Here is a 23,716-nt window from a genome sequence, read left to right on the forward strand (position 1 = left end):
ATGCAGAAATTCAGCTTTGATCACAGAAATAAAATACAGGTCCTTCTCAAAAAATTAGCATATTGTGAAAAAGTTCATTATTTTCCATAATGTAATGATAAAAATTAAACTTTCATATATTTTACATTCATTGCACACCAACTGAAATATTTCAGGTCTTTTATTGTTTTAATACTGATGATTTTGGCATACAGCTCATGAAAACCCAAAATTCCTATCTCAAAAAATAAGCATATCATGAAAAGGTTCTCTAAACGAGCTATTAACCTAATCATCTGAATCAACTTATTAACTTTAAACACCTGCAAAAGATTCCCGAGGCTTTTAAAAACTCCCAGCCTGGTTCATTACTCAAAACCGCGAACATGGGTAAGACTGCCGACCTGACTGCTGTCCAGAAGGCCATCATTGACACCCTCAAGCGAGAGGGTAAGACACAGAAAGAAATTTCTGAACGAATAGGCTGTTCCCAGAGTGCTGTATCAAGGCACCTCAGTGGGAAGTCTGTGGGAAGGAAAAAGTGTGGCAAAAAAACGCTGCACAACGAAGAAGAGGTGACCGGACCCTGAGGAAGATTGTGGAGAAGGACCGATTCCAGACCTTGGGGGACCTGCGGAAGCACTGGACTGAGTGTGGAGTAGAAACATCCAGAGCCACCGTGCACAGGCATGTGCAGGAAATGGGCTACAGAGAAGCAGCACTGGACTGTTGCTCAGTGGTCCAAAGTACTTTTTTCGAATGAAGGCAAATTTTGCATGTCATCCGGAAAACAAGGTGCCAGAGTCTGGAGGAAGACTGGGGAGAAGGAAATGCCAAAATGCCTGAAGTCTAGTGTCAAGAACCCACAGTCAGTGATGGTCTTGGGTGCCATGTCAGCTGCTTGTGTTGGTCCACTGTGTTTTATCAAGGGCAGGGTCAATGCAGCTAGTTATCAGGAGATTTTGGAGCACTTCATGCTTCAATCTGCTGAAAAGCTTTATGGAGATGAAGATTTCATTTTTCAGCACAACCTGGCACCTGCTCACAGTGCCAAAACCACTGGTAAATGGTTTACTGACCATGGTATTACTGTGCTCAATTGGCCTGCCAACTCTCCTGACCTGAACCCCATAGAGAATCTGTGGGATATTGTTAAGAGGAAGTTGAGAGAAGCAAGACCCAACACTCTGGATGAGCTTAAGGCCGCTATCGAAGCATCCTGGGCCTCCATAACACCTCAGCAGTGCCACAGGCTGATTGCCTCCATGCCACGCCGCATTGAAGCAGTCATTTCTGCAAAAGGATTCCCGACCAAGTATTGAGTGCATAACTGAACATAATTATTTGAAGGTTAAATTTTTTTGTATTAAAAAAACATTTCTTTTATTGATCGGATGAAATATGCTAATTTTTTTAGATAGGAATTTTGGGTTTTCATGAGCTGTTTGCCAAAATCATCAGAATTAAAACAATAAAAGACCTGAAATATTTCAGTTGGTGTGCAATGAATCTAAAATTTATGAAAGTTTCATTTTTATCTTTACATTATGGAAAATAATGAACTTTTATCACAATATGCTAATTTTTTGAGAAGGACCTGTATAGCTGCAAGCAGCATTTACGGGGCCAAGCACTCCAGCAGCAAATTTAGGAGCTAAGCATGGCATGGAGAATCACACAAAGTGCATCAATGAACAATTAAACCAATTTTAGGATGATTGTATTTGAAATGGCTGAAAAATCATAAATACAACCAGTAGTAATGAGATTAAAAGGCCTATTACTTTTGACCAACAGGTGGTTCTGTAATCAAATCATTTTGGTGTGTTCTGAGTGACACGACAATAACACAAAAAAAGTTTATTGTCAATATGCTAAAGCATTGCAGAGATACAGCCTTAAGTGTCATTTTGGCATGATGCCTTGATTTTGTTGCGGTAGTATGCGAAAATGGTTTTGTGTGTCAATACAAAATCCATAACATTTTGTCAGGACAGTCTAAAGATCATCGGATTCAATTTTAGTGGAAATTGGACTAACGGTTGATGAGGAGTTAGCAAAAGTAGGTTTGCAACATAAATCAAAATGGCGGACAGGAAGTTCGGCTTACTCTGGCATATTTGGTATCTATGTTGTCAGCATAAGCGAGGGAATATTTTGAGACCAGTTTCATTGTAATAGGATAATGCAATAAAAGGTTATTAGAATTTTTATAAGTGTAATTATTCGGAGTTTATTAATGGTTCATGACTGTTACCAAATTTATGTGGCATGGTCAGTATGAGGTGATAATGGCACATGCAAAGTTTGGTGCAAATATGTCAAAGCTTTGCAGAGATACAGCCTCAAATGCATTTTGGCACCCTTCCAGCAAAGTTGTTGATGCGCTAAATGTGAACCGTTTTGTATATCGACACGAAATCCATAACTTTTTGCCAGCATGGTCTGATGATCCATGTCAAATTTGGTGAAAATCGGACTAAAGGTCTAGGAGGAGTTCGAAAAAGTAGATATTCAACATTAATCAAAATGGCAGACGGAGTTCAGATATCCTATTAAAAAATTGGTATGTCTATTGTCACAACCCAATTGGCACAACACAAGGAATGCAATCAAAAATTATTACCATTTTTGTAAATTTCATAATTGAAGGTTAATGAATGGTTTATTACTCTTGGACAATAGGTGGCACTGTTACCAAATTTATGTGGCATGGTCAGTGTGAGATGACGATGACACAAACAAAGTTTGGTGCAAATATGTCAAAGCGTTGCAGAGACAGAGCCTCAAATGCATTTTGGCACCCTTCCAGCAAATTCGTTCATGCGCTAAATGAGAACTGTTTCGTATATCGACACAAAATCCATAACTTTTTCCCAGCATGGTCTGAAGATCCACGTCAAATTTGGTGAAAATTGGACTAACGGTCTAGGAAAAGTTTGAAAAAGTAGGTTTTCAACATTTATCAAAATGGCGGACAAGAAGTATGGCCAATTTTCGCATAATTGGTATCGATGCTCTCGGCATGACCGAAAGGATATAGTGAGACACTTTTCATTTTAATAGTCTAATTGATTCAAAAGCTATTAGCGTTTTTGTGATATTTCATTATAACTCTTGACCACAAGATGGCACTGCTACCAAACTTTTTGAGTACATTCAGGGCATGGAGCCGAATATTTTTGTAATTATTTTCGTAACGATACGATGCTGCGTTCAAAAAATACAGCATTTTAAAACATAATTCAAAATGGCCAACGCCTAAAATGGCTGACATGGGAAATTTGCGTATTATACGACTCGACATGACTCACTGAATCTAAAGAGACCAGTTGTGTGATTTTTCACCTTTGGTGCTTGGCCCCTAATTACATTTTAAAATACATTCAAATAGAAAGCAGTTATTTAAATTGTAAAAACATTTCAAAATATTACTCTTTTTGTTGTAGTTTGGATCAAATAAATGCAGGTTTGGTGAGCAGAAGAGACTTAAAACATTACACATAATGCAGTTCAAAGACTTTTGACTAGGGGTGCTCCGGCCGATCGTTAATGCGCCTCTCGTCAGTAAAGCCGGTTATCTAATCAGCGGTTAATTCCATCAGGTGCGTGATTTCACATAGAGCAGCTGTTACTACACAGAGCCGTTGTTAATTGAGAAGATGCGCCAAAAAACGCTGAAAATTAAGTGGATTTGCGCATCTTCTCTATTTGACAATGAAAAGACAATTTGTGAAGATGTTTCTTAACCAAACATTGTAAGAGCTCTCTCTGTGTCAGCAGCAGTGAGAACAATGATCTGAATGATCCGGTAAGACTTTGTCAAAGGTTTAACAGACTCGGGGAATCGTTGTCCTTTAGAAATGAGATCGAGAGGGTGTCTGAATTGAGATCGTGATCTTTAAACGATTAATCGTGCAGCTTTGCCGGGAATAATTGCCTGAACACTTTACTCGTGTATTTGCCGGAATTGCAGTGTGAGAGGGGCTTATGTGAGAGAGAGAGATTTCAGATTCTAAAACAGCTTATAGTTGCAATGGAGAAATGTCAACATATCCATAACACTCAATATTCTAATTCTATTCTTTAAAAAAGTCCAACTACCTTTCTAATCTTTTTGTATTATATTTTCTTTTCAATTTATTATGCAATTGTGTGTGTATATGTGTGTGCATATATATATATATATATATATATATATTAGTGTTGCACGGTGCACCGATACTTCAAAAGTATCGCAATTCTTGGAAATTAAAAACTTCACGATTTCTAAGTTTATTAGAATTGATACTTCAAAGAATGACCGCGTTCCAGATTTGTAAGAGATTTATTTCATGTTGGTGTGTGCAACGCACGCTTCCAGTGGCTCCCTATGGACGTCTGTGTTTTTTCTCCTTATAGGCCTAAGCCCTATTCGGACGGGACTAGTTTTACAGGGGGTCGTTAGAGAAATCTGCGTTTCACAGACGTACTTGGTGATTTTAATCCCGTCCGAATCTGCCACGTCTGTGTTTTTCTCACACAACATCTGTGATAATTCCAGAGCAAATTACCTACCGTTTTTCAGCTAACTCAGTGATCCTCTGAGAAAACTAATCCCGTCCGAATGCGAATGTCTGTGATTGCCGGTTATAATTATTTCACAACGCGTCTCCTTGTGTGTTTTGGCCAACGTGAATTACCGTAGATGCTCTTACTGCGCAGATGTTTGATATATTTGCTTAGCGGCAAATAAATGATAATAAAAAAATAATACAAATAATAAAATCAAGAGCAAGATCGCGTAAACTGTCAATACCGGCTATTGTAATATCAGCATCAGGTAAGATTACTCACGTTCATTTATGTACTCCGTTACATAGTGTTTTAATTACAAGCAGCAATTACGGGGCCAAGCACTCCAGCAGCAAATTTAGGAGCTAAGCATGGCATGGAGAATCACACAAAGTGCATCAATGAACAATTAAACCAATTTTAGGATGATTGTATTTGAAATGGCTGAAAAATCATAAATACAACCAGTAGTAATGAGATTAAAAGGCCTATTACTTTTGACCAACAGGTGGTTCTGTAATCAAATCATTTTGGTGTGTTCTGAGTGACACGACAATAACACAAAAAAAGTTTATTGTCAATATGCTAAAGCATTGCAGAGATACAGCCTTAAGTGTCATTTTGGCATGATGCCTTGATTTTGTTGCGGTAGTATGCGAAAATGGTTTTGTGTGTCAATACAAAATCCATAACATTTTGTCAGGACAGTCTAAAGATCATCGGATTCAATTTTAGTGGAAATTGGACTAACGGTTGATGAGGAGTTAGCAAAAGTAGGTTTGCAACATAAATCAAAATGGCGGACAGGAAGTTCGGCTTACTCTGGCATATTTGGTATCTATGTTGTCAGCATAAGCGAGGGAATATTTTGAGACCAGTTTCATTGTAATAGGATAATGCAATAAAAGGTTATTAGAATTTTTATAAGTGTAATTATTCGGGGTTTATTAATGGTTCATGACTGTTACCAAATTTATGTGGCATGGTCAGTATGAGGTGATAATGGCACATGCAAAGTTTGGTGCAAATATGTCAAAGCTTTGCAGAGATACAGCCTCAAATGCATTTTGGCACCCTTCCAGCAAAGTTGTTGATGCGCTAAATGTGAACCGTTTTGTATATCGACACGAAATCCATAACTTTTTGCCAGCATGGTCTGATGATCCATGTCAAATTTGGTGAAAATCGGACTAAAGGTCTAGGAGGAGTTCGAAAAAGTAGATATTCAACATTAATCAAAATGGCAGACGGAGTTCAGATATCCTATTAAAAAATTGGTATGTCTATTGTCACAACCCAATTGGCACAACACAAGGAATGCAATCAAAAATTATTACCATTTTTGTAAATTTCATAATTGAAGGTTAATGAATGGTTTATTACTCTTGGACAATAGGTGGCACTGTTACCAAATTTATGTGGCATGGTCAGTGTGAGATGACGATGACACAAACAAAGTTTGGTGCAAATATGTCAAAGCGTTGCAGAGACAGAGCCTCAAATGCATTTTGGCACCCTTCCAGCAAATTCGTTCATGCGCTAAATGAGAACTGTTTCGTATATCGACACAAAATCCATAACTTTTTCCCAGCATGGTCTGAAGATCCACGTCAAATTTGGTGAAAATTGGACTAACGGTCTAGGAAAAGTTTGAAAAAGTAGGTTTTCAACATTTATCAAAATGGCGGACAAGAAGTATGGCCAATTTTCGCATAATTGGTATCGATGCTCTCGGCATGACCGAAAGGATATAGTGAGACACTTTTCATTTTAATAGTCTAATTGATTCAAAAGCTATTAGCGTTTTTGTGATATTTCATTATAACTCTTGACCACAAGATGGCACTGCTACCAAACTTTTTGAGTACATTCAGGGCATGGAGCCGAATATTTTTGTAATTATTTTCGTAACGATACGATGCTGCGTTCAAAAAATACAGCATTTTAAAACATAATTCAAAATGGCCAACGCCTAAAATGGCTGACATGGGAAATTTGCGTATTATACGACTCGACATGACTCACTGAATCTAAAGAGACCAGTTGTGTGATTTTTCACCTTTGGTGCTTGGCCCCTAATTACATTTTAAAATACATTCAAATAGAAAGCAGTTATTTAAATTGTAAAAACATTTCAAAATATTACTCTTTTTGTTGTAGTTTGGATCAAATAAATGCAGGTTTGGTGAGCAGAAGAGACTTAAAACATTACACATAATGCAGTTCAAAGACTTTTGACTAGGGGTGCTCCGGCCGATCGTTAATGCGCCTCTCGTCAGTAAAGCCGGTTATCTAATCAGCGGTTAATTCCATCAGGTGCGTGATTTCACATAGAGCAGCTGTTACTACACAGAGCCGTTGTTAATTGAGAAGATGCGCCAAAAAACGCTGAAAATTAAGTGGATTTGCGCATCTTCTCTATTTGACAATGAAAAGAAAATTTGTGAAGATGTTTCTTAACCAAACATTGTAAGAGCTCTCTCTGTGTCAGCAGCAGTGAGAACAATGATCTGAATGATCCGGTAAGACTTTGTCAAAGGTTTAACAGACTCGGGGAATCGTTGTCCTTTAGAAATGAGATCGAGAGGGTGTCTGAATTGAGATCGTGATCTTTAAACGATTAATCGTGCAGCTTTGCCGGGAATAATTGCCTGAACACTTTACTCGTGTATTTGCCGGAATTGCAGTGTGAGAGGGGCTTATGTGAGAGAGAGAGATTTCAGATTCTAAAACAGCTTATAGTTGCAATGGAGAAATGTCAACATATCCATAACACTCAATATTCTAATTCTATTCTTTAAAAAAGTCCAACTACCTTTCTAATCTTTTTGTATTATATTTTCTTTTCAATTTATTATGCAATTGTGTGTGTATATGTGTGTGCATATATATATATATATATATATATATATATTAGTGTTGCACGGTGCACCGATACTTCAAAAGTATCGCAATTCTTGGAAATTAAAAACTTCACGATTTCTAAGTTTATTAGAATTGATACTTCAAAGAATGACCGCGTTCCAGATTTGTAAGAGATTTATTTCATGTTGGTGTGTGCAACGCACGCTTCCAGTGGCTCCCTATGGACGTCTGTGTTTTTTCTCCTTATAGGCCTAAGCCCTATTCGGACGGGACTAGTTTTACAGGGGGTCGTTAGAGAAATCTGCGTTTCACAGACGTACTTGGTGATTTTAATCCCGTCCGAATCTGCCACGTCTGTGTTTTTCTCACACAACATCTGTGATAATTCCAGAGCAAATTACCTACCGTTTTTCAGCTAACTCAGTGATCCTCTGAGAAAACTAATCCCGTCCGAATGCGAATGTCTGTGATTGCCGGTGATAATTATTTCACAACGCGTCTCCTTGTGTGTTTTGGCCAACGTGAATTACCGTAGATGCTCTTACTGCGCAGATGTTTGATATATTTGCTTAGCGGCAAATAAATGATAATAAAAAAATAATACAAATAATAAAATCAAGAGCAAGATCGCGTAAACTGTCAATACCGGCTATTGTAATATCAGCATCAGGTAAGATTACTCACGTTCATTTATGTACTCCGTTACATAGTGTTTTAATTACAAGCAGCAATTACGGGGCCAAGCACTCCAGCAGCAAATTTAGGAGCTAAGCATGGCATGGAGAATCACACAAAGTGCATCAATGAACAATTAAACCAATTTTAGGATGATTGTATTTGAAATGGCTGAAAAATCATAAATACAACCAGTAGTAATGAGATTAAAAGGCCTATTACTTTTGACCAACAGGTGGTTCTGTAATCAAATCATTTTGGTGTGTTCTGAGTGACACGACAATAACACAAAAAAAGTTTATTGTCAATATGCTAAAGCATTGCAGAGATACAGCCTTAAGTGTCATTTTGGCATGATGCCTTGATTTTGTTGCGGTAGTATGCGAAAATGGTTTTGTGTGTCAATACAAAATCCATAACATTTTGTCAGGACAGTCTAAAGATCATCGGATTCAATTTTAGTGGAAATTGGACTAACGGTTGATGAGGAGTTAGCAAAAGTAGGTTTGCAACATAAATCAAAATGGCGGACAGGAAGTTCGGCTTACTCTGGCATATTTGGTATCTATGTTGTCAGCATAAGCGAGGGAATATTTTGAGACCAGTTTCATTGTAATAGGATAATGCAATAAAAGGTTATTAGAATTTTTATAAGTGTAATTATTCGGGGTTTATTAATGGTTCATGACTGTTACCAAATTTATGTGGCATGGTCAGTATGAGGTGATAATGGCACATGCAAAGTTTGGTGCAAATATGTCAAAGCTTTGCAGAGATACAGCCTCAAATGCATTTTGGCACCCTTCCAGCAAAGTTGTTGATGCGCTAAATGTGAACCGTTTTGTATATCGACACGAAATCCATAACTTTTTGCCAGCATGGTCTGATGATCCATGTCAAATTTGGTGAAAATCGGACTAAAGGTCTAGGAGGAGTTCGAAAAAGTAGATATTCAACATTAATCAAAATGGCAGACGGAGTTCAGATATCCTATTAAAAAATTGGTATGTCTATTGTCACAACCCAATTGGCACAACACAAGGAATGCAATCAAAAATTATTACCATTTTTGTAAATTTCATAATTGAAGGTTAATGAATGGTTTATTACTCTTGGACAATAGGTGGCACTGTTACCAAATTTATGTGGCATGGTCAGTGTGAGATGACGATGACACAAACAAAGTTTGGTGCAAATATGTCAAAGCGTTGCAGAGACAGAGCCTCAAATGCATTTTGGCACCCTTCCAGCAAATTCGTTCATGCGCTAAATGAGAACTGTTTCGTATATCGACACAAAATCCATAACTTTTTCCCAGCATGGTCTGAAGATCCACGTCAAATTTGGTGAAAATTGGACTAACGGTCTAGGAAAAGTTTGAAAAAGTAGGTTTTCAACATTTATCAAAATGGCGGACAAGAAGTATGGCCAATTTTCGCATAATTGGTATCGATGCTCTCGGCATGACCGAAAGGATATAGTGAGACACTTTTCATTTTAATAGTCTAATTGATTCAAAAGCTATTAGCGTTTTTGTGATATTTCATTATAACTCTTGACCACAAGATGGCACTGCTACCAAACTTTTTGAGTACATTCAGGGCATGGAGCCGAATATTTTTGTAATTATTTTCGTAATGATACGATGCTGCGTTCAAAAAATACAGCATTTTAAAACATAATTCAAAATGGCCAACACCTAAAATGGCTGACATGGGAAATTTGCGTATTATACGACTCGACATGACTCACTGAATCTAAAGAGACCAGTTGTGTGATTTTTCACCTTTGGTGCTTGGCCCCTAATTACATTTTAAAATACATTCAAATAGAAAGCAGTTATTTAAATTGTAAAAACATTTCAAAATATTACTCTTTTTGTTGTAGTTTGGATCAAATAAATGCAGGTTTGGTGAGCAGAAGAGACTTAAAACATTACACATAATGCAGTTCAAAGACTTTTGACTAGGGGTGCTCCGGCCGATCGTTAATGCGCCTCTCGTCAGTAAAGCCGGTTATCTAATCAGCGGTTAATTCCATCAGGTGCGTGATTTCACATAGAGCAGCTGTTACTACACAGAGCCGTTGTTAATTGAGAAGATGCGCCAAAAAACGCTGAAAATTAAGTGGATTTGCGCATCTTCTCTATTTGACAATGAAAAGACAATTTGTGAAGATGTTTCTTAACCAAACATTGTAAGAGCTCTCTCTGTGTCAGCAGCAGTGAGAACAATGATCTGAATGATCCGGTAAGACTTTGTCAAAGGTTTAACAGACTCGGGGAATCGTTGTCCTTTAGAAATGAGATCGAGAGGGTGTCTGAATTGAGATCGTGATCTTTAAACGATTAATCGTGCAGCTTTGCCGGGAATAATTGCCTGAACACTTTACTCGTGTATTTGCCGGAATTGCAGTGTGAAAGGGGCTTATGTGAGAGAGAGAGATTTCAGATTCTAAAACAGCTTATAGTTGCAATGGAGAAATGTCAACATATCCATAACACTCAATATTCTAATTCTATTCTTTAAAAAAGTCCAACTACCTTTCTAATCTTTTTGTATTATATTTTCTTTTCAATTTATTATGCAATTGTGTGTGTATATGTGTGTGCATATATATATATATATATATATATATATATATTAGTGTTGCACGGTGCACCGATACTTCAAAAGTATCGCAATTCTTGGAAATTAAAAACTTCACGATTTCTAAGTTTATTAGAATTGATACTTCAAAGAATGACCGCGTTCCAGATTTGTAAGAGATTTATTTCATGTTGGTGTGTGCAACGCACGCTTCCAGTGCCTCCCTATGGACGTCTGTGTTTTTTCTCCTTATAGGCCTAAGCCCTATTCGGACGGGACTAGTTTTACAGGGGGTCGTTAGAGAAATCTGCGTTTCACAGACGTACTTGGTGATTTTAATCCCGTCCGAATCTGCCACGTCTGTGTTTTTCTCACACAACATCTGTGATAATTCCAGAGCAAATTACCTACCGTTTTTCAGCTAACTCAGTGATCCTCTGAGAAAACTAATCCCGTCCGAATGCGAATGTCTGTGATTGCCGGTGATAATTATTTCACAACGCGTCTCCTTGTGTGTTTTGGCCAACATGAATTACCGTAGATGCTCTTACCGCGCAGATGTTTGATATATTTGCTTAGCGGCAAATAAATGATAATAAAAAAATAATACAAATAATAAAATCAAGAGCAAGATCGCGTAAACTGTCAATACCGGCTATTGTAATATCAGCATCAGGTAAGATTACTCACGTTCATTTATGTACTCCGTTACATAGTGTTTTAATTACATTTAATAAAAAAAAAAAAGGAAAACAAGTTAAACTAAAGGAACCACACATTAACCCTCTCAGGCTCAAATTAAGTTTTAGTAACTTAGTAAATTTAGTAACCTATAGTAGTGTTTTTAGTACTCCAGATTCATAAAATATGTGTCTGGAGTAATAAGGTTTTTAGTTACTTTACTGTTGCAAATCTGCAATGCCTGCCTTGAGAGGGTTAACATGGTTTTGCTATACAAGCCATTTAGTATTTATTGTGTAATACTAAGGCAATCATTCTGAATGAATGCAATGCACTCATACAGAGCGCGTGATCTCTGTGACGCCCAGATGCACAAATCAGACCCTCCCACCTCTGTAATAAACACGGAGATACTAGTCCCGTCCGAAATGGTACATGAAAATCACAGACGTCAGGTGGTAAGAATCGAAACTCAAACGTAGTTTAGAAAACTAGTCCCGTCCAAATAGTGCTATACACGCAGCAAAAAAGCACTACAGCGAGATGGCTGCATTAGTGGCTTTACTAAACTGATTTGGCTTTACTAAAATGTGTGCATAATCACATTAAATAGTTTAAATAAGTTGTTCAGTTTTCTAGCAGGACCCGCTGGGGAGATGAACTTCAGTGAATGTGAAATATGAGTCTAGTAGCAACGTAACTTCTGTGATGTCCCCGATGCGCGGGTCGGGGTGGGTAAAGAAATGTTACTTTATTTGCGGGCTGGGGCGGGACAAATAATTTCATAAAAACGGGACCCACGGGTTGGAAAAAACCTGACCCGCGCATCACTAGGCTGCATGTGCGAGCACAAGTGATACTGTGGCCGCCGGTCCACGACTGGTAGAAAAAGTTGATGCTCAATAAAGCTCACTGGCTGAGTTTTCTCCTCTGAAAGAAAAGGTTGCACAACTGACAGAATAAGTCAAAATATCTGAGATATTGCTGCTAAATTTTCTTTTCTTTTTTTTAAACTTGAATGCCATTGCTTAAATTGATATTTATCTTTTGACATTTAATCTTCTGAGTTCAGAAACATTGTTTAATATAATCGCTGTTCATATTTTTATTCAAAGTTCATAATCAAGATAAATTTATTACTCTTGTTTCTTATGATAACTGAGATAATGCTGCTAAATTGATTCTTTATCTTGAATGTCATTGCTCTATTTAATTTTTTATATTTTGATATTTCATATTTTGTTCAAATGTTTAATATATCTGCTGTCCATATGTTAATTTATTAGTGTGTTATATGATTAGAATGTTGTCCCGGTTTTAAAATAAAGCACATCAATGATATGTGAGAGTGTATTTTCCCTTTTCAGGAAAAGTATCGAAAAAGTATCGAAATTGCAATTCTTGACTAGGTATCGGTATCGTAACAATAATTTTGGTATCGTCACAACACTAATATATATATATATATATATATATATATATATATATATATATATATATATATATATATTTATTAGGGGTGTAATGGTACGCAAAAATCACGGTTTGGTACGTACCTTGGTTTTAAAGTCACGGCTCGGTTCATTTTCGGTACAGTAAGGGAAAGAAATGCAAACATTGAACTGCAGGTTGTTAATTATTATAAACTTTTTTTTAACAATTAGTTTTTTTTTAAAAATACTTTTGAATAAAATATATATAAAATAAAAAAGAATAAGAAATAAAAGACTGCTGCAAAGCTCTCCACTAAATTAAATACTCTGTCTCAAATCAATATCTTTATATAATAAATAATAATAAAATATAATGAAAAATATAAATAAATAACTATGATTACAGTGCAGTATTACCAATACCAGCTTGTAGGCCTGCTCATATTTAAAAAAAAAAATATATATATATAACTTTTTTTTCCAAAGTGTAAAGTGCAACATCAACAGTTTCAGTTTTTAGACCTGCTCAGATTTCATTATTGCGTTGGACCGATCGGAATTAAGAGCAAAGGTCTGTTTAAATGCCGACGGGAGCTGCGTTTGAATTACAATTGTTTTTTTTTCCCTAGTTGTAGTGATGTTCACCCTCGCGTGATGCCTTTTGAAAACCTTAGGCTGCTGACACACTGGCATATTGCACCTGTCAAACATAGTCTATTTTGCCATCAATATGTTGACGGTGTCCTTTATCAGTAGGCTTTATATTTATGCTCAACATGAAGTATAGATATTGTTGTCGAGAAGACAAGATCCTGGTCTGTCGGCGGTCTCCCTCTGTCACCTACAGTAGTGGCAGCAGTGCGCCAGCGCTGCGTCAGGCTCGATTCTGTTGTGTAAAGACACAGAAAACGCGAGGCAGCAGAATATGGGAGGCCGTTTGAGGCGAAACCCATTGAAAACTTGTGATACACACTGAAACACTTGTGCGTACAAGTGAATCACTTGAGATACACACTGAAACACTTGCGATACACACTGAATCACTTGCGATACACACTGTAACACTTGCGCATACATGTGAAACACTATAGATTTTGCAAATGTATGAAAGACATGCAGTTACATAGAAACTCTTTGCATATACCCTGTAATCGCCCACGTACTGTTGTGCCTGCATAAGGACTGGACTTTCAAATATTCTCGCATGTGAGAGAGCATAAACATTTTCAGTGTGTCCGGAAGTCATTTCATTGCAACAGGAAGTTATAGCTCAAATATTCTCCATGGCTCCTCCCAAACTTGTTTAAAAAATGAGGTATTTGTTGTTATTCTTTACACTAGGCTTTTTCGTATGTGATCACTTGCGTGTTATTGCCAAATCAGTTTTTTTTTTACATTTTCTTTCCCGTGCCTTTGGTTCATTTATTCAGAATATATGAGGAGAGTATTTGAGATATAACTTCCGGTTAGTGCGTTTAATTGTATTTATGTAAAAAAAAAATAATAATAATAATTGTATTATTTTATATTATTTTTTTTTCTCACGTTTTGAAAGGGTAAACTTTAGTTCACACTCCAATACAGTAGGTGGCGGGATTTGCGCTGAACGCAGAGACTACTGCCACTTAATATGTTCGTTTGGAAACACGAAAATGTACTTATGTTCCGCAGAAAAAATATTGCATCCGTTCATTCGGTACACACGTGCACCGTACCGAAAGCCCTGTACCGAAATGGTCTGGTATAAATACACGTACCGTTACACCCCTAATATATATATATATATATATATATATATATATATATATATATATATATATATATATATATATATATATATATATATATAAGGGATGTGCAACAGTGATCAAGTACTCGACCGCGACAGCGATGATCGATCACATAAATAATCAAAATATTATTATTTTTTTTTATTGGTTATGGCAGCGCCCTGATCTCTGATTGGTTATCTTCCCACTTGATGCCTCAAAAGACGTTAGAAGACAGCTAATCATGGCCTCAAAGTCACGTTAGTGATGTCTGGTTTCCCTTTGAGAAGAACGATGAAAATACAGTCCAGGGTAAGCTGTGCAGCGCCAAGCTGTCACACACATACAACAAATATAATCCGCTATCATCTAAAATGTGTACATAAAATATCTGGCGATAACAGAGCGGAACTCAGACGAGCATTGAATCACTTGCCGTAAGACCTAAATGCAACGCAGGCAGAACCGAGAAGACGACAAAGCTGTTCGCTGAAATGGTGGTGAAAGATTTGCTGCCCATTAGTTTCAGGGACAGAGAAGGTTTACTTGTCCAGTGGTACCTGGCTGTTCCTGCAACATCTGTTCTAGCGGAGTGACTTTATTCCACTAAATGTGAACAGGCTGCGCACTCGGCTCTCATCTGAGCACGTAGACCGACTTATCTTTTTGAATAGACATTTGAATGTTTCACCGGTCGTGGTAAATATAATATCCATTTTTTTTTAATAATATTATTATTTTAGTTTTGAGTTTTAGCCATAGTTAAAATATCTAGGCTATTTGGTCTGTTTTATACCTCATAATAGCTGTTTGGTTAAACTTGGTGAACCTTTTTCTTTATTTTTTAAAAACTACATTTCACCACTGGATCAAAATATGCTCCTAAAGTTATGCTGGAAGATAATGTTTCGTTAAAAAAAAATGTAGTTGAATAAAGTAGCAAAAAAAGAAAAAGTATCTTTATGTGTTAATTTTTAAATCACAGACAAATAATGAAATTTATAAAAGTCTTTATAAAATAAAAATGCACTGGATATATTTGTAGCCTAATTACATTAAACATGCATAGAGATGACGAAAATTATTTGATTGTCATAGTTTTTATCTTAAATATATTTTAAATCTTATTCAATTATTTAGCAATAATCAGTGATTTCCATGCTGTTAAATAATATTTAAATAATATTTTGGTTTATCAGAAAGAGCTAATTGAATACAAAATATTAATTAAATATTAGAATACATAAAGAAAATAACAGTAGTGACACGCAATTTTTTTTTCAGATAAAAGTTGCAAGAGCTAGTCTATGTCTGATTAATTAACATGAACAATTATGCTGAAATCGCTGCATAACAGCTATAGCTGCAACTAACGATTATTTTTTCTGTCGACTAATCTAGCGATTATTTTTATTCCAATAAATAATTAATCTAATGTTCTTTTTTTATTAGCTAATAAATCCTTTGGATAACTTTACAAAAAAAATATAAGTACAACTTCTAATATAATATTTCAACCTTTATTCATTTTCAACCTATGTGGTTGAAGTTTTTACAGTATTAAATAATAAAGAGGAAAAGAAAATTATTTTACTATGGTAAATATGAGCTTATGATAGCATTTATAATTAAACCACAGTAGCCATACATTTACAGTTGTCTGAGACGTCATGAAATGTTCTTTAGCATCACAAACCATAAAGTGTAGTCAGGGTTCTGCTATGGTTTGGCATGGTTTCCAGAGATCTGGAGCTGATTTGGGGTAGCTCGGTGGTTTGTGACTGTTGTCTCGCGGCGCGCTGTCTTTTAAGGGGACGTTCACATATCACGTATGCGCACTCAAGTTCGTTATTTTCAATCGAGCGGCAACCTCCCGCTCTCTGTCGTGAAGCCAATAAGGAAGTGACTAAAACTGCAATTCATCAACTGTCCGCTTGAGGCTGGCTGCAGAAGAGAGTCAGTCCCATAGACTCCCCATGTTAAAATGCCCAACTTTACAGCAGAAAAAAACATGTTTACAGCCTGGTTCAAAAAATGATTTGGGGCTATATTGCTAATTTTGCTCTTCATGACAACTGTGAGGGGGGTGATTTTTTTTATAACTCATTCGTTTAAATTATATTAAGCCTTGAAGTTCTGCATAATTAAGGGCGTGGCCACCTGAGTGACAGGTGGATTGCCGCTGCTGACAATGCAGTCGCGCTAGGTGGGCGTGGCTTCAGCAATCAGCTCCCGCCTTTTTGCCCATTTTCGATTATCCGGGAGAGTCACGCGGTGATGAATATCAGACCTGAACCAGGAAGTTGGTCACCAGATCACACGGTAACCAGTTAAACCGTGACACCAGAGAGCGCCAAGATGTTTTTCTCTGAGGTGCTCGCGCATCGCAGTTGTGCTGCCGTGGTACACCATGTCGGTTTTACAAAGGGAACAAAAGGCCATTTTATTTGGCCTCTGTTTAAAGTATTTCCATACTTTTGATAACAGTGGTCTCTGTTTTTGTGATAGAATGCAACTTTCTCCATCCCCTGTATGCCATTACGCGAGATGTAAACAAACAGTGTGACGCGTCGACGCATTTCACGCGCGTCGACGTATTTTTGTAGTCGACGTAATCGATGACGTCGACGAGTCGTGGCAGCACTAATATCAGCAATTCGTTTCATGCTCATATAAGCAATGCACGATAATGATATTGCTCTTAAATGTTTTATTTTTCTATTATTATTGTTATTATATTATTACTGATGTTATAATAATGCAGCCAAGCTTTTTTTCCATCATATTTGTGGCCATAATTCAAATCATATGGCTTCGAAAACGCGCATGTGGTTTATGGAAAATAAAACTTAACTTAAAAATACAGCTTAATTACAACTATTACACTTAATATAGCACAAATCTGCCATACATTCACAATGAGAACTTTATAGGAATCTATAGTAAAATCTGTCCTTGCCCATTTTTCAGCACGCTGTCATGAAAACGCATCAGAGGAAGCTCGCTCGCGCTCATTCTCTCTCTCTCTCTCTCTCTCTCTCTCTCTGTCTAACGCATAACTTAGCATCCTATTGTGCTGATACAAGTTGTAATGTTACGTCTGATATGCATCTCAGTTATCTTATTTATCATAGGATGTGTCATAGAATTAGCTTCCCTTTATTGGTATACTCTTCACCTCAGGCAGATATTTCTAGCTCCTTTATTAATAAAATTGCTTCATCGTAATCATAATCTAACCTGTCCTAATCATGAGTTCATGTTTTCATAGACAGATTTTCATGTCAGATTTTAAAAAAATTATTTTTTCATTTTCATAATTTTCAGATTTTTTCATTATTTACATTATGGCCATGTCATCATCCCCCCCCCCCCCCCCCGCGCATTAAGCCCCACCCCCGATTAATCGATTAATCGTTTTGAAACCTATCGATGATCGAAATGAGAAATTTCCCAAAATGCCCATCTCTAATATATATATATATATATATCGATAATATAATACGATATATATCGTATTTTCCAGATCTATAAGTCGCACTTTTTTTCATAGTTTGGCTGGCCAGGTGTGACTTATTTATCAAAATTAATTTGACATGAACCGAGAGTAATGAACTAAGAGACGAGACATGAACCAAGAGAAAACATTACCGTCTACAGCCGCGAGAGGGCACTCTATGCTGCTCAGTTTTCCTATAGTCTACCACTGAGCAGAATAGAGTGCCCTCTCGTGGCTGTAGACGGTAATGTTTTCTTTAGATTCTTGGTTCTAAATAAATGGACTTATAGTCCAGTGCAACATATATATGTTTTTTTCCTCATCATGATGTAATTTTGGACTGATGCGACTTATACTCAGGTGTGACTTCTAGTCCGGAAAATACGGTATATATATATATATTTTTTTTTTTTGTCAAGAGACCAGGTACTTCGGACCAAGTCGGTAATACATTTTTTTTAATGTGACGGTACCAGGTATCTTTAAGTACCGGTAGTACAGAGGACCCGTTCAAACCCGTTCAAAATTCTTGACGCATTCAGCGTTATGATTTCCGCAAAGCAAAAAACGAGGACGGAATCTCAAAATCCAGTCATGAAAAAAACTTACATTTTAATATGGACAGTCACGGAATTTGTCAAAGTTAGCATAAATTAATCAAATCAAATCTCCATATGGACCATTATCTGTAAATGTTAAACTGCAAAAGTTGTTTGAAATATGAATCCTGCATGTTCTGTGCGTCTCTGTGTGAATGATCGAATGGCAGAGATGTGCGGGTTTGTTTACTACATAGACTGAAGCACGTGACGCTTGCATTAATTTCAGCATCTGAGCTTGAGGGTTCTCTCTCCATGAAGTGATCTGTACTTTGCGAATCATGTCAATGGACGCACAGCGCACCTGTATCTGACACTCTGTAAACTCTGTGTGAAGGCGCACTACTCACCGTCGCTTTACTGATATTGTTTCTCACACATGCAAAGAGAGATAGACAGTGGGCCGAGGGTCCGTTTCTGCTTTACTTTTCGAAATGGATGATCCCCATGGAGGGAGAACCTGGATTTGTAAAGTTGGGATGGTTGTTTTATTATCAACGATATGAAAAGTGTTGCCACTCCCATTTGTTGCACATTTTCCCCAAAATCATTTTGCACGAACCGTAAACATGCAGGCAAATGCGGTTGCCTACTATATTAGTTGAGCCAATAGCGCAGAAAGATACTGACATGGGATTATTATTAACCAATCAGATGTAGCTTATTTATAACAGCTGTTACACGGATGATTTAGCTATCAGACAGGAGCAGCAGCACCGCATCGATATCGTTAAGGACATTCTTTGTGTGATTGTAAGTATTCATTTAATTAGAATATGATATCTATATAAAATGTTTATTTTGTACACTGTGTTGTTCAAACGTGTGTAAGTGTCTCGTTAGTGTCGTTTTTTTAGTAGGGTAACGTTTCAGCTGGCGAACTAGCAGTAGCCAGTGCCGTTGAGAATATCATATTTAACTAGCATCATGCGATTAAATATTTGTTTTGGTGTAAGCATTCCATTCTCACGGTAACACTTCATCCAGCTCACATAGAATAAAGCTCCAATGTATGTTGGCGGCTAATTACCTTAGACCGTTTTGCAAACGTTCGCCAAAAGCTCAAGGCAAACATGAACATGAACCTGTTGATGTTTAATACATATTTTTAATTATCAGTTACATCTGACATAACGTTAAAGGGTCAGTATTCTAATATTCTAACTAATATTCAAAGCGGAGAGCTAAGAGCTCTAATGTTAGTTAGAACTGTATGTAATAGAAATAAGATTATTACTATCAGAGAACATAAACTGCATGTAAAAGAAACAAGATAAGTATATCTATCAAAACACATAGGCTATCAAACAGAGCAGAGTTATAATGTACATAAACGTGTCATACAGATTTACTTCTGCAGGAGTAGCAAACACACCACTCCCCACGTGTACACACACATCTTCAAGTCATCTTCAAGTGACCTATTGTCACAGTTTACACTGACAGAGGTTTGTACATGGCAGCTCATGCAGTTTACATGTCCATCTACCCTTAACACAATTCGTTTTTTTACACAAGCAGTGCACAAGTTCCAGTATGATGGCCTCTGGAGCTGGAGGAAGTGTCATCCAGTCCACTCCGTAGAAATCTCATACCATCTTCCAGCCATGATTTACAGGATGAGGAATGTCTGGCATGCACTCAAGACTCCTTCTGTGTACTGCAGCCTGATAGCTTGCCCGCCGCATGTGTTATTTTTTTCATCTATTCTTCTTTGTTTGTTTTCTTTCCACCTAATTTTTCTTTCTTTCTACCTATCTATCGAAATGTATTGCCTTAACTTTCAGGCTAGGCTTTTTCAAGTCAACTTAAAAGTTTGCCTACAAATTTCATCTAGTTTTTTGAACTAATCTTATATTGTTACTGCACACATCTGTATATGTTGTTCATACTGTATATCTATTCTGCTCTTATATACAATATATTTAATTTATATTACTGTTAACCATACTACTTTCTTAACTGTATACTACTGTCCATACTGCACTGTACAGTACAGGTCAAAAGTTTGGTACTATTTTTTTATGTTTTTGAAAGAAGTCTCTTCTGCTCATCAAGCCTGCATTTATTTGATCAAAAATACAGAAAAAAAAAACAGTAATACTGTGAAACATTATTACAACTTAAAATAATAGTTTTCTATTTGAATATAGTTTTACAAATTATTTATTCCTGTGATGCAATGCTGAATTTTCAGCATCATTACTCCAGCCTTCAGTGTCACATGTAACATCCAGTTTATCACATGATCATTTAGAAATCATTCTAATATTCTGATTTATTATTAGTGTTGGAAACAGTTCTGCTGTCTAATATATTTGATGAATAAAAGGTTAAAAAAAACTGCATTTATACAAAATATATTTTTTTAATAATATAGATCATTACCATCACTTTTTATCAATTTAACACATCCTTGCTGAATAAAAGTATTGATTTTATTTAAAAAAAGAAAGAAAAAAAATACTGACCAGTATTGTATATTGTTGTTATATTGTTGTTTACTTTTTATTCATCAAAGTATCACATGTTCTGAAAAAATATTAAGCCGCAGAATTGTTTCCAGCTTTGATAATGAATCATCATATTAGAATGATTTCTAAAGGATCATGTGATAATGATAAAAAAAAATTCAGCTTTGCATCACAGAAATAAATGATAATTTAAAGTATAATAAATTTAAAATGAATTATTTTAAATTGTAATAATATATCACAATATTTTTTTTTTTCTGTTTTTGATCAAATAAATGCAGCTTGATAAGCAGGAGAAACTTTTTTCAAAAACATTAAAAATAGTAATGTTTCCAAACTTTTGACCTGTACTGTATGCCTAATATTGCACTGCCTGTCTATACAATATAAGACCAACCTACCTTTGCAGTTTCTTCAACTAATACTGCCTTTGTTTTATCTTCGTGATATTTATGAAATGGCTTTAGCATTCCCTGTGGGTTTGACTAACTGGTTTGTAGGTTCCTGGCTTTGTAACTTGTATGCCTGTACTGCCTCTTCTGCAATGATACCTTCTCTGCCCTCAAGGTTTTTTCACAGAAACACCTATTTAATACATTTCTCCCAACTTATGTCTGTGAAGGGAATGGTGGGTCCACCACTTCCCTCAAATATACGCATACAGCACTTCATGTTTTGCCATTTCATCCAAGTTAACATCGGCGGGGAAAAGAGTATTGTCTGTCTCGTTCATTCATGACGTTGTGTTTCCAAGCAATAACATTGTTAAATGTGTTAAATCAGAAGGGTGTATTAAAGATTACAAAGAAATGGCAGGACATCGTATGACAAAAGGTGGTTACATAAAATAAAAAGAGTACAAATGGATAACGTTACCTCTAAATTCTCATTTTGTGTCAAACTGAATATGTAGTAGAATTTGGTAAAATAGTTCTTATCTTAAATAGTACAATCTTAAATCCTGTTGCGAAGTGCGCCAGTGTGTTCACAAACGCGTCACCACCGACAACACCGACACTTTCCACGCATGCTATTGGATGAAGGCAACAAATATGTCATGCAGGTCGGACCCCGCACGTAGCTGCTTGCTCTATTCACCGGGAAAATAACCTGAAAAAAGTTACTGATAATATAGAAATGGACAAAGTGTGTGAGTGGCAACAATTTTTTTTGCTTTGTTGAAAAGCATAGCGGTTACATATAAAAAACTGGGTTATCAAAGATGGTTTGAAAACACGAAATCTCCCCTCGGCCCACCGTCAAAGAGAGAGCGAGAGTCTTGCCACGCTGAATCGACACGCTACATGTAAACTATATTCTTTGTTGTCTTCTCCTGTCTAAATAATGGAGTTCATTTAGAATTATTCATATTTTTCGAACAAGCTAGAAGATGCGCAAATCACGTTAATTTTCAGCGTTTATTGGCGCATCTTCTCAGTTAACAACGGCTCTGTGTAGTAACAGCTGCTCTTTGTGAAATCACGCACCTGATGGAATTAACCGCTGATTAGATAACCGGCTTTACTGACGAGATGCGCATTAACGATCGGCCGATCGTGATCGGAGCACCCCTAAAAATTGGTACAGAGAACAGTGGATTTTCACTTGTATCGGTACCGAATACTGAAATTTTGGTACCGTGACAACACATATATATATATATATATATATCCCTCTGAGCCATGTGAGGCACTTTTTGTTACAGATGCGCATGCTTTATTTGACTACTTTTGGACTATTGAACAAAAACACTACTCCAATTCTAACGCTTGGAAGAGCCCGGATAATTATTTATATGTCAGATTGGATTAATCTAAAAATAAATCAGTCATATACACATAAAGGGTTCTTGAGAGTGAATAAAACGTGGCCTAATTTTATTTTTGGGTGAAATAACCCTTTAATATCTTTCTTGCGGTGAACACAAAAGAAAAAAGATATTTTGAAGAATGTGGGTAACCAAACAGTAGCTGGTGCACATTTGATAGTAGAAAAAATACTGTTCAACTGTCTGGTGATACACATTATTTAAAATAACATTTATCATGAGATCAGAATATTATTATGTTTTGTGAACAAATGTTCTGTATGTGTATCATGGCCTTATTTCAGTGACTTAAAATAATTTTTTTCACTAATCATAAATAAACTTTGTTTTTTTTTAAAAAACACAAACATGTAGTGTTACAATTAAGTTATTTATATATATATATATATATATATACACACACATACACACACACACATTCTCCAGGGCTCAAAAATATTTTTTAAGCCTAATGTACCACAAACATTAAAGATGAATGAAGAATAAACACCAACCTCCTTGTTCCTCGTGTTTTATTTCTGGTTCCTCGTGTTGTATTCTCCAGGTTTCTGGTTCCTCGTGTTTTATTCTCCAGGTTTCTGGTTCCTCGTGTTTTATTTCTGGTTCCTCGTGTTGTATTCTCCAGGTTTCTGGTTCCTCGTGTTTTATTTCTGGTTCCTCGTGTTGTATTCTCCAGGTTTCTGGTTCCTCGTGTTTTATTCTCCAGGTTTCCGGTTCCTCATGTTTTATTCTCAACATTTCTGGTTCCTGGTCTTTTATTGTACAGGTTTCT

This window comes from Carassius auratus, chromosome 28, assembly GCF_003368295.1.
Source record: "Carassius auratus strain Wakin chromosome 28, ASM336829v1, whole genome shotgun sequence".
Lineage (NCBI taxonomy): Eukaryota > Metazoa > Chordata > Actinopteri > Cypriniformes > Cyprinidae > Carassius > Carassius auratus.